Source organism: Bos indicus x Bos taurus, chromosome 12 (assembly GCF_003369695.1).
Source record: "Bos indicus x Bos taurus breed Angus x Brahman F1 hybrid chromosome 12, Bos_hybrid_MaternalHap_v2.0, whole genome shotgun sequence".
NCBI classification, from domain to species: domain Eukaryota; kingdom Metazoa; phylum Chordata; class Mammalia; order Artiodactyla; family Bovidae; genus Bos; species Bos indicus x Bos taurus.
Window position 1 is genome coordinate 47,438,786 of NC_040087.1, and position 15,863 is coordinate 47,454,648.

General features: G+C 38.0%; 1 long non-coding RNA gene across 1 annotated transcript; it reads left to right on the top strand.

Moving 5' to 3' along the window:
• The first annotated feature begins 4,117 nt into the window (after positions 1-4,117).
• On the top strand, positions 4,118-10,121 carry LOC113902142. Its single transcript, XR_003513679.1, has 3 exons — positions 4,118-4,462; positions 5,714-5,848; positions 9,155-10,121. It is a non-coding gene; the product is annotated as an uncharacterized LOC113902142 (long non-coding RNA).
• Positions 10,122-15,863: the final 5,742 nt, after the last annotated feature.

Genomic DNA, 15,863 nt, shown 5'->3' on the forward strand with positions numbered 1-15,863 from the left:
GACTGAATGGTTTATAAACACCCGGAATGTATTTCTCAATTCTGGAGGCTATGAAGTCCTAGATCAAGGTACCAGTAGACTGATGTCTGATGAGGACCTGCTTTCTGTTCATGGGTCTTACTGCTGTGCCCTCACCTGGCAGGAGGGATTTGGGAGCTCTTGGGGTCTCTTTTGGAGAAGGCAATGGCACCCCACTCCAGTAGTCTTGCCTGGAAAATCCCATGGACTGAGAAGCCTGGTGGGCTGCAGTCCATGGGGTTGCTAAGAGTCGGACACGACTGAGCAACTTCACTTTCACCTTTCACTTTCCTGCATTGGAGAAGGAAATGGCAACCCACTCCAGTGTTCTTGCCTGGAGAATCCCAGGGACGAGGGAGCCTGGTGGGCTGCCGTCTAAGGGGTCACACATAGTCGGACACGACTGAAGCGACTTAGCAGCAGCAGCAGCAGGGGTCTCTTTTATAAAGGCATTAATTCCATTCATGAGAGCTCCACCCTCATGACCAAATCACCTCCCAAGGACCCCCCACCTCCAAATACCAGCACATCGGGGAAACCATTTCAACAAATCAATGTGGGTGAAAACAAGCATTCAATGTAGAGCAGGGAAAAAATAAAACTAATTCGATAACACTTTCTCCCACATTACCCAGAAAACAAGGTCATTTTCCATATCTGTATCTTAGGATCTTTTTTCCTCTCTTTTTAAAAGAAGAGATGTTTCTCCTTTCCATGGTTAATACCATTCTACTTGAATTCTTCACCATCCATGGGCGAGCAGATGATCCAGGAAGAATAAGGAGCGAGAAATGCAGAGGGCCCAAGACAAATACTCAGAGAAGGAAAATCCCATGGACGGAGGAGCCTGGTGGGCTGCAGTCCATGGGGTCGCGAAGAGTCGGGCACGACTGAGCGACTTCACTTTCACTTTTCACTTTCATGCATTGCAGAAGGAAATGGCAACCCACTCCAGTGTTCTTGCCTGGAGAATCCCAGGGACGGGGGAGCCTGGTGGGCTGCCGTCTATGGGGTCGCACAGAGTCGGACACGACTGAAGCGACTTAGCAGCAGCAAGACAAATACTAACATTTGAGGAAAAGACAAAGTTAAAAAATGAAAAGGAGAGCATCCTTCACTCTCATTTACCTCCTACAATCTAGATTCTTCCCCAAACCACCAAATTGAAACCATTGGCCCTGAAGGCATTGCTACAACTCCTGTTATTGAAGTTCTAAGTGTGTGTCTCTCACTACGTCCTGCCCAAGGATCTTTCTCTCTCTAACCCCTTGGATAAAGTCAAACCTCAGTGTTCAGGTGCGAGCCCCATTTTTGTCTTGTTTCCCTCCACCCTCCTTTGCTCAGGAAATAAATGTATCTGCCGTCACCTCCGTCCCACCCGTATTCCACGTTTTCCTTGAGGAAGAGTTTTCCCAAACGTTCCTGCCTCTTTGCTTCACCTCTTGACTATCTGACTGGTAGATTTTGTTTAAGGAACTGTGTTTGTATAGGTTTTGTCTACTTTTTCTTTTTTCCTATGGAGGAACCATCTTTTCTGTCCTGGGGACAGTCACCTGCCTTTTGTTCTAAGTCACAATCATCACCTTGTGACTAAGCGATTATGTCTAAGGCACAGCGGGGGTGGAGGAGGGAAGATTAAGGCCCCTTTGGCCTTCACATTCAACTGTGTCCTCCAGTATAACATTTATTAAAATGCAGTGCAGTGCTCAGTTGTGCCCAACTCTTTGTGACCCCATGGGCTTTGGCCTCAACAGGCTCCTCTGTCCATGGGATTTTCCCAGCAAGAATACTGGAGTGGGTTGCCATTTATAATCTCTATCCACTGCTTTTGCCTTCTTAATCTAGACCCTGCCTAGCAAGAAAGATGTTATTTATTGAATTCCTCATCTCCACACAATAAAGACTTTTTTTTTTTAATGAGGTTTGTATACTCATCTTAAATACATATAAAAGGTCTCTTTTACCCTTTCCCTGAGATACCTTTCTGGTGTCCAAACACACAGAACTTGTTCCTCTTAAAAGAGTGAAGACTAATCTATTTGAACATTTATTTTTTTCATCACTTTGGAAATAAAGGTGTCAGTAGCTCTAATAGTTAATACAACTGTATTTGTTTTTAAGTCCTAAATGATGAAAAATGTCTTCTGAGTGAGTGAAAGGAAGGAATTGGCCACTCTCATCTGTTCTTACACGAGACTTTCAAATCTTCCTGTGCACCCCTTATAATCCCTGGACTCCTTTCTTTTTTTTTTTTTTGGACTCTTCTACTTTCAGTCCTATGTTACCAATTCTCTACAGAATATTTCCTCTTGGATTTGAATTTTTTCCAATGCCCTACATATTTTTTAGTTCTTTGAAACTTTTTATTTGGACATAATTACGGGCTTACAGAGAAGTTGCAAGAATATTGCAAACAATTTGATCCTTTACCCAAATTATTCAAATGTTAACATTTTATCACGTTTGCTTTGTCCTTTTCTCTAGGCTCTCGATTTTTTAGTTGCTGTTCTGGATCTTAAGAGAGTACTTTGAAGATATGATTTCCCTTTACTGCCAAATGTTTCAGTGAGCATTTCTTAAGAACAAGGACATTCTTTTACATAAGCAGAGGACAATGATCAAAATCAGAAAATTAACATTGATACAGTACTGTTATCTAATCTAAAGACCTTATTCAGATTTCACCAATTGTCCTAAGAGTGCCTTTTATGCCAAGGAAAATCTCCAAGCATTCATTGCATTCAGTTGCTGTATCTCTTAAATCTTCTCTAATCTAGAATAGTTCCTGAATCTTTCTTTATCTTTTAGGACATGGACATTTTTGAAGTGTACATGTCAGTAATTTTGTTGACTGTCCATCAATTAAATATTCTTTTGACCCCATTTATCCACATTAATTGGCTCACGGAGCAACAATGAATAGAAGCAATCCATTTTCTATATCCCTATTCTAGTTCCATATTTCATCACCTCTCATTAGATATGTGATCACTTATCCTCTTTTAGTTCCTCATCCTTAAAACTGGAATAATTACACCTACCTAATGAGTTATAGAGAGGCTTCAAGGAAGTGATAGGTTTAAAAGGAATTTACCCTCCAAACTTATCAAGCTGTATACATTACATAAACACAGCTTTTTGTATGTTAATCATACCTCAATAAAGTAGTTTTGTTTTGTTGTTTTTTAAAAGAATTTACCCAATGCATGTCACAAAGGCCATTTGCTTTTCATGTAATTTGGTTTCTCAACTCTCCGCCCATTTTGCTACCCTTACATAAATGCATTCTAGTTTCCCCATATGTCTCTAAAAAGGCAATTCTTGAACCACTTACAGCTCACCAAAATAACTGTCAGTGTCATCAGACTATTAATATTGAATCTATAGTCAGTTAAAACCCCTAAAGCTTTTTCTGCATAATTTCTTTTGCTATTTCTATCATTACTACAACTAGTACCAGCAACAGTACTTGACAGGATCTGCATAGAACATCTCTTTGGATGGCCTTTTATATTATGTACTTCTCCCAGTTCCATGCGGTAGTTATTATGTGCACTTTTGAGATGAGGAAACAGATTCTGAGCAGTTAAGTCACAAGACTTTTATAAGTGAGAGAGGTGGAATTTAGTCCCAAGTGTTTCAGAACATAAGTCTATATTTCTCTATTAAGTATCATCTTTTTAATTTCCACTTATCCTTCTGGCTTATTGGAAGACTTAAGATTCCTGATTTTGCCATCCAACGTAATAGTGTTTTTCCCCCAATCTTGTATGGCTCTCATGTCCTCCTCCAGAGCATTGATAAAACTGTTATTCGAGACCCCAGTGATAAATGGTAAACATTTTCTTCTATGTTGAAATCAATCACTTTCTGGGAACAGTTTATCTATAAATAAATCTTACTAAATGGTAGGCTGATTCACCTATAAATATCTTATCCACAAGAACAATTTAAGATTTTTTTCCATGCCTATGGCATCCCCTCTGGCTACAAATCTAATTGCACCACTGGGGGAAAATATTTGTCTTAGTTTAGCCGAAATTGTTTGTATTGGAATAATATTGGTCTTAGTGATTATTCCTTTACTTCTTACGAATCTTTTCTTTAATAACCTCTTCCAGAGTTTTGGTAGGGGTGAATTCAAATAATGCTGGTTTCCAAAATTCTGGTTCCTTTCTAACAATGTTCCCTGGGTTGCTCTGTGACCTAAGAAAGGTCACTCTTTTGACCTAGACATTTCTGAATGAATGAGAAAATTAAATCCACCATTTATTAAACTCACTACACTAATTATGTTTTTTTACTTTGGCCACAACTTACCCAGGAAATACCCTCTCTTGTTTCACAGATAAGAATGCTGAGAGTTGGAGAAATGTTAAAACTTATCTAACACTGAAGTTGGAAGTGAGGGAGCTGTTAGATATATTGACTCAAAAAAATAAAAGTAAGTGGCACATTTTTGCAAACTCTTTATGCTGTAAATCATGTTAGGACATTCTGCTGGTATTAATTGTTCATTTGTATGAAATGGTATAGACCAAAAATTAGATTTACTTGAGCATCTATATGTTCCCTGCCCAACCAAATCAGTAATGTATCAGAAAACAGCAATTCTCAAAGAGTTTTCAAAGGAGCAATCCAGTAGCCTCAGGCTAATGCAGTTCTGTCACTGTCAAATGTTGGACATAAGTTTCATACTAACGATATTCTCTTTGAGATCCAAAGGCTTCTGAGGAGCCCTTTAGAAAAGAAACCCATTTAATGTTCATAAAGCACAGGGCTAGTTTCTTGAAACACATTTGACAGAAGCTGTTATAGGTGTTAACGTAGTATTTCTTTTCTTTTTCACTCCTTGGGACTCCAAGGATGTTTCTCCAGAGATACAATGAGGTTTAAAAACATATTTTTATTTATATGAACATATCTCTTACTTGGCCAATGCGCCCTCTTGTCCTAAGGTTGAACTTGGTCTTCACCAACCTTCTGGTTCAGAGATGGTGCTGTTATTTTATATATATACATGGGCTTCCCTGGTGGCTCAGATGGTATTGAATCTACCTGCAATGCAGGAAACCTGGGTTCAATCCCTAGATTGAGAAGATCCCCTGGAGAAAGGAATGGCTACTCACTCGTATTCTTGCCTGGAGAATTCCATGGGCAGAGGAGCCTGGTGGGCTACAGTCTATGGATGGGGTAACAAAGAGTTGGACATGACTGAGCAATTTATATATATATATATATATATATATATATATATATATATATATATATTTGGGCTGTGCTCACTTGGCTTGCAAGATCTTAGTTCCCCAACCAGGGATTGAACCTAAGCCACCACAGTGCAAGTGCCAAGTCCTAACCACTAGACTGCCAGGGAATTCCCAGCTGTTATCCTGATTTTACATTTGCAGAAAAAGGTCTAGGGTTTCTAGGAAATTTGCTCAGGTCTGACAGCAAGAGAAGGTCCAAATCGAAACTCAGATTCATATTTATATCAAATCCAATTCAGTGCTCTTTCGCTTGCTTCGTGTCTTTGTTTTTCTGCCTTTGATCATTTAAAAAGCTCGTTGACATTTCCAAAAACAAGCAACTTTGGAAAATGGACAAGGTTATATTAAAAATGGATGATGAACTTTACATTACAACTATTTAAATAGTAAAAGTCATACTTGGAATTTTTTTCCCTTTTGAACAGGTCTTCCTCCATCAGTATCAGCCAGTCGAGGTTGGGGATGGAAACAGGAGACCTCGCTAAGTCTGAGCCCTGTGGGAAAAAGGGATCCTGAAAACAGCAAATTAGCTCACAGCTATACCTGTTTACACAGTCAAAGTATGTTTGTTCTGTTTGAAGATACTTCAAAAATAACAATTGTAAAAGAGATTACTGCTTTGATCAGAGAATCTGAATCTCCTTTGTTTGGCCATGAATAATTGGTCTTTGTAATGTTAATGCTTCTTTTAAGGAATATCAGATCTGTAAATTCACCTTAATTACAGGCAAGCCGAGTTGTGGAGGGAATTTGCAACAGCATTTCATTGAAGGTCTTTTCTAGTTCCCCTTCAAATCTAATTATAGCAGAAAGATTATTTTTACGCCAAGCATCAGAAAGCTATAATTATTCGTATTTTCATTCACGTTCACATAGGTCAAAAGCATTATCTTATTGAAGAATAAGATTGAAATCTTAAAAACGTCCTTGTTTTTCCACAAAGCGCAGAAGGAGGTAGAACCTTAACTGAGTTGTTCTTGCTAACCTGTTAACCTTCATCCAGCCGGCAGCTCAGAAGTCTGTTTTCCCCAGACTTTACACTTGGAAACAAGACTCTGGAATCCACAACCTAAACAATGATTAATACTAAATCTTGTTTAAAAATTTGAAATCAACTAAACAATTCAGTTGGAGGATATGAGTACAGTAGGGAGACAAGAAGAAGAAAAAAAGATTTTAAGCCTTCCTATTGTAATTTTGTGGTATTCAGCTTAGTTATTTTTGTTGTAAGAGCACAAATGTCAATACAGAAAGTTAGATGTTGCTGAAGATGTGAGGAAATGGGATTGCTAAACTGTAGATTGGGTGATTTAGTTAGATATGGGGAAGAATGTCTCAACAGCAGGGTGAAATCTCCTTTTGTGGAGGTAGCTTGAAAGTTGCATATTTTGTGAAGTGGTGTGGGGCAAAGCTTGTGAGCCAAGCGGGTCCACTTGAAGATGGGGAAGCTTTCCATCGATTGTATCTGTTATCTCACATTCTATTCAATCTCCAAACGGGATTTTCTCCTCTGGCCAGAAGGCTAACGACCATTAAGCATTTACACTTAGCACCCACCAGATTGCCACCTTCCAACCTGAGAGCATTTTTGGTAGTATTGTGCCGACAATACTACCAAACTTATCATTATAAAAACTATGAAGAGAGACCATCACACCTGTACTGGAGGGGAAATATCTCTGAGGTTTAAACCACAGTGAACATATTCCCAGTCGTTTTGGATGTGGGTTTGTTTTTTTTTTTTTCTTAATTATGGCAGCAATTAGCTTTGCAGCATGGCATTCATTCCAAACAGCAGGGATGGAGAACAATAATCTTGTTTACCTGAAGCTGGAGAGAGTGTACCTAGCTTTGTTCCCTCCACAGCCTAATCCAAACTCTTCCAGAGATGCCATTCCGCACAATAGAGTGTGACTGCCCCCATCCCCCACAAAGATCCTCCCTTCCCTGGTCCATTCATTTGTCACTGAAAACCTCCACGAGATCAAGAAAAAACAGATACCAGGCCGTTTCAAACTTTTGCTTCCATTAATTTCAAAGACAGAATCCTCAGATATGGGAATACCTTTTTTTATTTTTAAATTGTTTAAATCTGTCCAAATTATCCCAGGGAAAACAACGGAGCTCCTTTAGATTGTTCTTGACAATAGAAATAGGAAGATGACCGTTGTCAGTCCTGGGGAGAAGCAAATTATTAAATGGATGAGTTATTTACATGAAAATGAACTGCCTCTCCCATGGGGAAATTAGGTGACAGGCAATTCTGCATTACAAGAGGAACATGTCACTGGTTTTCATTTTCCACAACAAAGATTTTAGGGTAATTTCCATTCAGGAGAATGGAGTAGTTTCTCTTCTACATGCATCACCATTCAAAACCATTGTTGTCACCGTTTGAGAGCTTTTGGTTTGGATTTTGGCTTTTTTCCCTCCAGTAAGAACTGAAATGGCAGGTGGACACAGTACAAATGGGTCATAACCCTTATACAGTGCCAACAATACTCTGAAGTTATACTACAGCGTTGGACATGTTTAGTGTTTTACAGTGTCCATAGTTTATTTCTCTACTGTAAAATGTAGGCTACAACAGAGGAAGAACAATAATCAGTTATACATTAACTATGAAAGGTCATTGCTTGTGGCAAATGCAAGGTCTATTGATCAAGTAATATTTGTCGGCAGAAATGAGCCTCATTACTGAACGAAGCTCGTGAAGGAAACCATTGTCTAAAGGGACATCATGATATGTGCAAATCATCCATTTGCTCAAGGTGGTTTGAATATCATCGAATGTTTATCAGCGCTTTTTAAATGTAATTTACAGACTTTTCAGCTAATCAGTCCCCAAAACTGCCTTCTTTTGTCAACTTACTATGCTGCACATTCAAACAATGATTAATCGCCTTATGTTAACTATGAGATAAGGAAAAAAATGAAAAGAAAATGAATGACGTATTCACTTGTGTTACAAAATGGGCTATAAACTAGTTTCCCAGCATGAGCTGTGGTTTACTTTCAAACTTAAATAACTTGTCTATGTAACCTTATCTTCCGGGCACTTCCTGCAAGCTTCATATATTATGCAATCAAGCCCATAAATATAGGTAGAAGTTAACTTGAATGGCTGAAACAGAGTTAACCACACACATGTAGTTAAAGCTTTATCGCCATTTCTGTCATAAACCTCTCCCTTTTCTTTAAGAGATTTACCAAGCTGTCATAAAAAAAAAAAAAAAAAAGTATTATGGCTGTATCTTTGCAAAATAAAAAGAACTCTTGAGAAGTGCCTTGTCTTCTTAAACATACTGAACTTTGGCTTACGGTCCCATAGTCATACCCCACGAGTTCTGCCACATATCAGGAAGGCCAGTATGTTTGCATGTCGAATGTCTCAGGGTTGAGGTGGCACCAGCGTTTATTATTTCCATCTTATTTTTCATAAATTCCTTAAAAAATTAACACTATATAACTCCAGTGATGACATATTACTAGAGGTATACAATTAAGCACATTTAGCCAAGTCATCAAATAAATAAGGAAAAGTGTAAAGTAGAATGCTTTACCGGAAAATAAGTGATTATACATAATCAAATATCTGTAATGAGAGGGATAGGATAGAAATTTTCCAGGCATATAATCAGCCTAAAATAACTGGGCAGGAAAATTAAAAGGATCAGATTCCCTACATTGACTTAGCAAAAGACTCTAGCAAGCATTCTACTGATGACTCTGCTGACTGCTTTCAAGAGCGAACACCAATGGCATTCTACCTGGCAGTACACAGGCAGTATCTTGAGAAACTAAACTCAGTCATTTTAAATTCTTTATTATTATTATTATTATATTGCTTCTGTTTTACATTTCAGTTTTCTGGCCAGGTGAAATGTGGGATCTTTGACTCCATGACCAAGGACTGAACCTACACCTCCTGTGTTGAAAGGCGACATTTTAACCATCGAACCAGAAGGGAAGTCCCGCAAGTTTCATATATATATATTTCAATGGATAGACACAAGGCCTCTCTTTCTAGAAATGACTTCTCTCCAGAAATATGAGATTATCTTTACCTCTTACTTTCCTATCATAGATGTCTGAAGGTCGTGGAGTAGAGATTACTGGACTTGAGTCAAAAAACTGAGTTCAAATTCTTTGATGCTCTTCTCAGAGATCTCTTCTTCCAGGAAGCCTTCCTTGACTATCTGGCACAGATAATGCTTAATCTTTTAGGTTTTCAAGATATTTGGTGCTTAACCTTTAATAACATTTTTGGTCCTTTTGAATCACTAGTGCTCTTTAGTGCAGGTCATTTCCATAGTAGGCCCTCTGTAAATGTTTGTTGATTAATGGGTTTCTAAAATTGAGAGGGTTCTATTAGGAGAAATGAATGTTTTGTTTCTTTTCAGATCAATACATTCTATGAATCCCAGCTCATCTCTCTAGTAATAGGCATTTATGGAAATAAACTATGTTTTGCATGGAACTGTCAATGCTTAATTATTCCTGGGACTTAGGTAGCAATCTCCCTTCCTGCCTACCATCCACAACCCCCAATCTCTCTTCTCTCTCCAGAGATAAACTGTTAATTATCATGTGTTAGCGATTTTAAAGTGTGAAAGTGTTAGTCACTCTGTCCTGTCATAGGCAATGTATATTTCATATAAATTAATTACATAAATGGTATGATGAAATATGTATTAACCAGTGACTTTTTTTTTCATTTATCATGCCTTTAGGGTCATTTCATGTCGAAATTTCTGGATAGTATGTAGATAAAGTAGAATTTACTCAATCATTTGTTGCTGTTGTTTAGTCCCTAAGATTCTTTGCAACCCATTGGACTGTAGGCTGCTAGGCCTCTCTGTCCATGGGATTTCCTAGGTAAGAATATTGGAATGGGTTGCCATTTCCTTCTCCAGGGGATCTTTCTGACCCAAGGATTGAACCCATGTCTCCTGCTTGGCAGGTAGATTCTTTACCACTGAGCTACCTGGGATGCCTTCTCAATAAATTTACTTGACCATAAATTAATTATTGTTGGATAGCTAGGTGATTGCCAATTTTTCATTATTACAATCAATACTGCAATACATTCTGGTACATCTGTCTACTTTTGTGCACACATAAGGGATTTTGAGGAATGAATTTCTAAAAGTAGAATTTCAACCTGTGTGAGAATTTTATCTTTTGATAAATGCTCTAGAGTGCCCTGTATAGGTAGACTTTTTACCAAGTCAATTCAAAGTTGTATTTTTGCTAACATTATGAGCCTTCCAGTTTCCCTTCTCTGACTGTCATTTTTGTACATTAGTTGAGTAAAGATGGTTTTCCCATTGCTGTCTGATTTGCATTTCCCTGAGAGTGGTGGGGTTGAGAAACTTTTCACACATTTATTGGCCTCTTGTATGTCTTTTGTCAATTGCCTGTTTACCACTGTTGCCTAATTTGCCCTGAGTTCTCTCTGTCTTATAGTTTTGTTTTTTTTTAAAGATCTCTTTTATGATTGTGAATATAAATCCTCTTTGCAACTGTTTTCTCCCAGATAGTCACTTAGCACAGGGGGCTGAGGTAGAGGGGTCATTTGTCTTTTACCTCTGTGGTCCCATTGATACACAAGACTCTCCATTAGGTTAGACTTCCTCCTGGACTTTATTATGTAAATTATTTATATATCATATAGAAATTGGCTTTGATGAATTCATGGGCTAACTATTCTCAGCAATTTGCCTAGTTTGTGTTTTATCCTAAATGCTATGTCTGTTCTTAACTGAAATTTCCTCCTCTCTCCTACTATCTGCTGTTTTGCAGGAACTTGTCTTTTCCTGAGGGTCAATCAAGAATCAAAGTCCACAGCAATGTCTATCTCTTCCTTGTTCCCTCTTCACTGGCACAGGTAAAGTTATTTTGTTATTTCATGTACACATATATCGTAACCTCAATGAGATGGGAAGCTACCCAACTGACAGTCCCTTGCTTTTGCAATAACTCACAGTGTCTAACACATAGTGGGAATTTAATAAATATTTGTTGGTTGTTTCAACAATTCTATTTTATAGAAAAATGTTTACTCTACCCCTTCTCCCCAACATGTACACTATGGGCAATTTCCCTGTGCATTTCTTCAATCATCATTTTTGTGTAATTTGTCTTTTGTTCCATTTATCATGAGGTCACACCTGCTTATAGTGTTTGAGGTTCTAAATCTCAACAATAAATTGAGAACATGGTTAAGGACCTGATTTTCTCAAAATTCTCTGCTGATACAAAAAATAATCTAGCATTTTTCAAATTGAAAAATGCATCTAAAAGTCTAACTTATTTCCTAGGACAGGCCTTATTTCACACAAACTGAGACCTGTCTTCTCAGACACTAAAGAGAGATCATGACTTTATAGAAGTTTTTTGGATTTATTTGTTTTTTAAAGTTAAATTCAAAAACCAAATCTATACTACATTAAAATACCCAGTCTATACTACACAACAATAAAATCTAGTTCATTGATTGGTCAAATTGTGCTTCTTATTACTACTGGTTCTACCGTATTTTCTTAAAAGAATTTTTTTTATATCATAGAACATTTCCAAAGGATACAAAATTAGTGAGAATGAACCCCTTATGTACTTATCACTCAGCTTCAACCATTATTAATTCACTGCCAATCTTTTGCATTCATACTTTCGTACAATGTTTATCTTCTCTGAGTTACTTTGAAGCAAATCCCCAGTGTCACATCATTTTATACTAAAATATAAAATTTAAGTTCAAAATTTTAGTTCAAAGCTCTGGAGGACCTTGCATTTTGTGTGTGTGTATGTGTGTGTGTGTGTTCTTCATTCAGACACGCATTTTCATATAATACTCAACTTGGAGCTGAAGAAACAAAGATGAATGGAACATGAAATTTGAGGCTTCTCAGGTGGCCCAGTGGTAAAGAGTCCACCTGCCAATACAGGAGATGTAAGAGACACAGGTTCAATCCCTGGGTTGGAAAGATCCCCTGGAGAAGGGAATGCCTACCTGCTCCAGTATTCTTGCCTGGAAAATTCCCCAGACAGAGGAGCCAGAAGGGCTATAGTCCATGGGTTCTCAAAGAGTTGGACATGACTGAGCGACTGAGCACACACAATTCAACCGTTAGTTGCAAACATCATGTCCCTTTATCCATATATACTAGTATTTAGGATATTACTTAGTCTATTCTAAAAACAAAGGACATTCCATTACATAACCACAGTTACACTATCAAGTTCATCCATACTCAAACATACCCTAATAATGTTTATTACAAACAATGCTGCAATAAACATTCTGCTAAGTCTACCTTTGTGAACATTTAAGTGATGCTGAGAAATGAATACCTAAAAGTAGAATTTCAAAGTGTGTGAAAGTTTTATGTCCAGTTCATACTCAAATTTTGTCAATTATCCCAATAAGGTTTATTGTGACAATTCCCTCCCATCCCCTCATGTAGATCAAATTAGGATTATTTATTCTGTAATAAAGAAACAATAGCTGGGTTGTTGTCTTTCGTGATTCTTTCATCATATTTACATTTTTCAAGAGTGTAGCCAGTGGTTTGTAGAAAGTTCCTCAATTTGAGTTTGACTTTCTTCAAGGTTAGATTCAGGTGATGTATTTTTCTGTACAATAAAAAAAGTCATACAATGGTGCATCCTTCTCAGTTTATCACATCAAAAACAAAAACAGAAACAAAACCTCACAATATCAGTTTGTCCCATTAACAAAGATGTGAATTTTGATCATCTGCTTAAGGTAGTGTCTGCCAAGCTTTTCCATTGTCAAGTTGCCAGTTTTCCCATTGTAATTAATACTTTATTTGTGGGGAGATACTTTGAGGCTATATAAAATATCCTATTCCTTATAAGAATTTCACCCAATCATTTTAGCTTCCTTTAATTCTTGCCTGAATCAATTAAAACTAAGATAGTTGTAAGATGGTGATTTTTCTAATGCATTTCTTCTATATTCTTAGATGGCATTCTGTCAACATTTTATTCTTTCTGTTGTCGATTATTTGCTTGGTTTTGACTGCACTGGGTCTTCACTGTTTTGCACAGGCTTTGTTTAGCTGTGGCAAGTGGGGTTACTCTCTAGTTGCGGTATGCGGCTTCTCTTTGCCATGGCTTCTCTTGTTGCTGCTGCTGCTAAGTCGCTTCAGTCGTGTCCGACTCTGTGCGACCCCAGAGATGGCAGCCCACCAGGCTCCCCTGTCCCTGGGATTCTCCAGGCAAGAACACTGGAGTGGGTTGCCATTTCCTTCTCCAATGCGTGAAAGTGAAAAGAGAAAGTGAAGTCGCTCAGGTTGTCTACTTGAAAGTTATACAGTCGTGTCTGACTCCTCACGACCCCATGGACTGCAGTCTACCAGGCTCCTCCGTCCATGGGATTTTCCAGGCAAGAGTACTGGAGTGGGGTGCCATCACACTTTTCTTGTTGGGGGGGCACAAGCTCTAGGTGTGCAGGCTCAGTAGCTGTGACGCACGGGCTAGTTGCTCAGTGGCATATGTAATCTTCCTGGACCAAGGATCAAACCCATGTCCCCTGCACTGGCAGGTGGATTCTTAACCCCTGGACCACCGGGGAAGTCCCACACTTTACTTTTGATTTTACCTTTTATGTTTATAAGAATAAAATTGAGTTCACCAAACACTGGTGGTCTCCTTGATGTGGAACTCTGTGCTCAGAGACATCACATGGGGCAAAAGACAAGACCATTTGTGTCTTGTGCATAGGGGCATGCAACTTGAGAGGAGAGATGGATTCAAGTCAGATGGTAGGCGGTGCTTTACTCAAGAATCGAACCTAATGGGAAAGAGAAGAAATCCAGGAGAGGGTAGTTTTTACTGGAGCATGTGGAGTGACCTTGGATGAGAGGTGGGGTTTTAGCTGAGCTTGTGATTTGTGGTACATGTGGTCAAAGACAGGCATTACAGTTGGGCATTTGGGAAATGACAAAGAATCCCTATGGTTAGAGCCTAAGTTTCCTGGGAGAAGAGGCAAGGAGGCAAAGTGAAATTCCAGGCTGGGAAGATCGGCTGGGGTTACTTCAAAGTCCCACACTGAAGAGTTTAGACTCCAATTTACTCAGCAAGAGAAGCAATGAAACATATTTGAGGACGATGGGGGTGGGGTGGGGTGGTGGTTACCTATGATGTTTAGGGATACCTATGGATGATGCTAAGATTGTGTCTTACCCACGTTTGTATTTCCAAGGCCTACAACAGTGCTCAGCACATGAAGGGTATTCAGTAACTGTTTTCAGGCACCTATGATATGCTGGATGATTTAGAATAGGATTGTGTGTGTGTTTTACTTATGAGTCTAGGTCATGATGGCAGGATGGAGCAGGGGGTGGTAGGCCCTTAACTCTAAAAGCAGGTCTCTATTGAATTATTCATAGGAAATGTTTAAAATATCAAGTTCTGAGACCACCACCAGGCTCCCTGTGACTTTAATTTTTAGTTCCCAGAAAGCATGTTTGGGAATTACTTTTGAATAACTTGCCAGTAAAGAAAATAAGACTCTTAGATAGTAAAAAACATCCCATTGGAAACTATTTCATTCTGTATCATCTTTATATTTTGAAATTAAAAAGCAAAAACAAAAAATGGGAATTCCCTGCCAATCCGGTGTTTAGAACTCATGGCTTTCAATGTGGTGTCCCTGGGTTCAATTCCTGGTCCAGGAATTAAGATGCTACAAACCCCGAGGCACAGCCAACCAACCAACCAAACAAACAAAACAAAACACAAAAATATCTCTTCAAAGATGCATATGGACTTTGAGAGACTAAGCATTTTGTCAAAACACTGTAAATAACATAGTTAATTTAATAAGGGAAAACAAAGCAAGAAAGTAAAATGAGATACCGAAATGACTGAGTGTAAATCATTATACAAGTCTTATTGATCTCTTAGGAAGTGAATTAATTTATATTTATATTTAAAACATCTCCAGGTTCTCCCTTTCCAACTTCAAATCTCGTAATCTCTCTTCAGCTTCTTTAATCTGCAGTGAGTCCTGAAAATCTACTGGCTTAATTAAGAAAGTTTACGTATTTTCCCAGCACAGGGTGTTGACAAGTTGTGGCAGTATTTGGTGGTTTCAAACGGAAAATCATTTGATCTTCACCTCCAGTTGCAATAAACAATGGTATAGAGGTAATATTTATGTATGTTTTTATTAAAAACATTTATTCTTCTTCTTATTATTATTATTTATAATTTTTATAATTTATAATAATAATTTTATTATTTATTATTTTTATTAAAAACATGTATTGCCAAAATACATGACAAGTGTGGAAATCTAGAAAATATTCTAAAGTATAAAGCAATGTACAACTACCCATCATTTCACCATCCAATGAGAGCCACCAAAATGCATACATGTTTTGTATTTTCCTTTCATCTTTGGGTGTGTGTTTATAAAAACCTCTTAACTTTTTTTTACTTCACATGAGTATTTTTCCATGTGACTAAATATCCTTTAATAATATGATTTTGGGTAGCAGAACAGTAGCCACTATATGGATATACTATTGAACTACTCTCCTA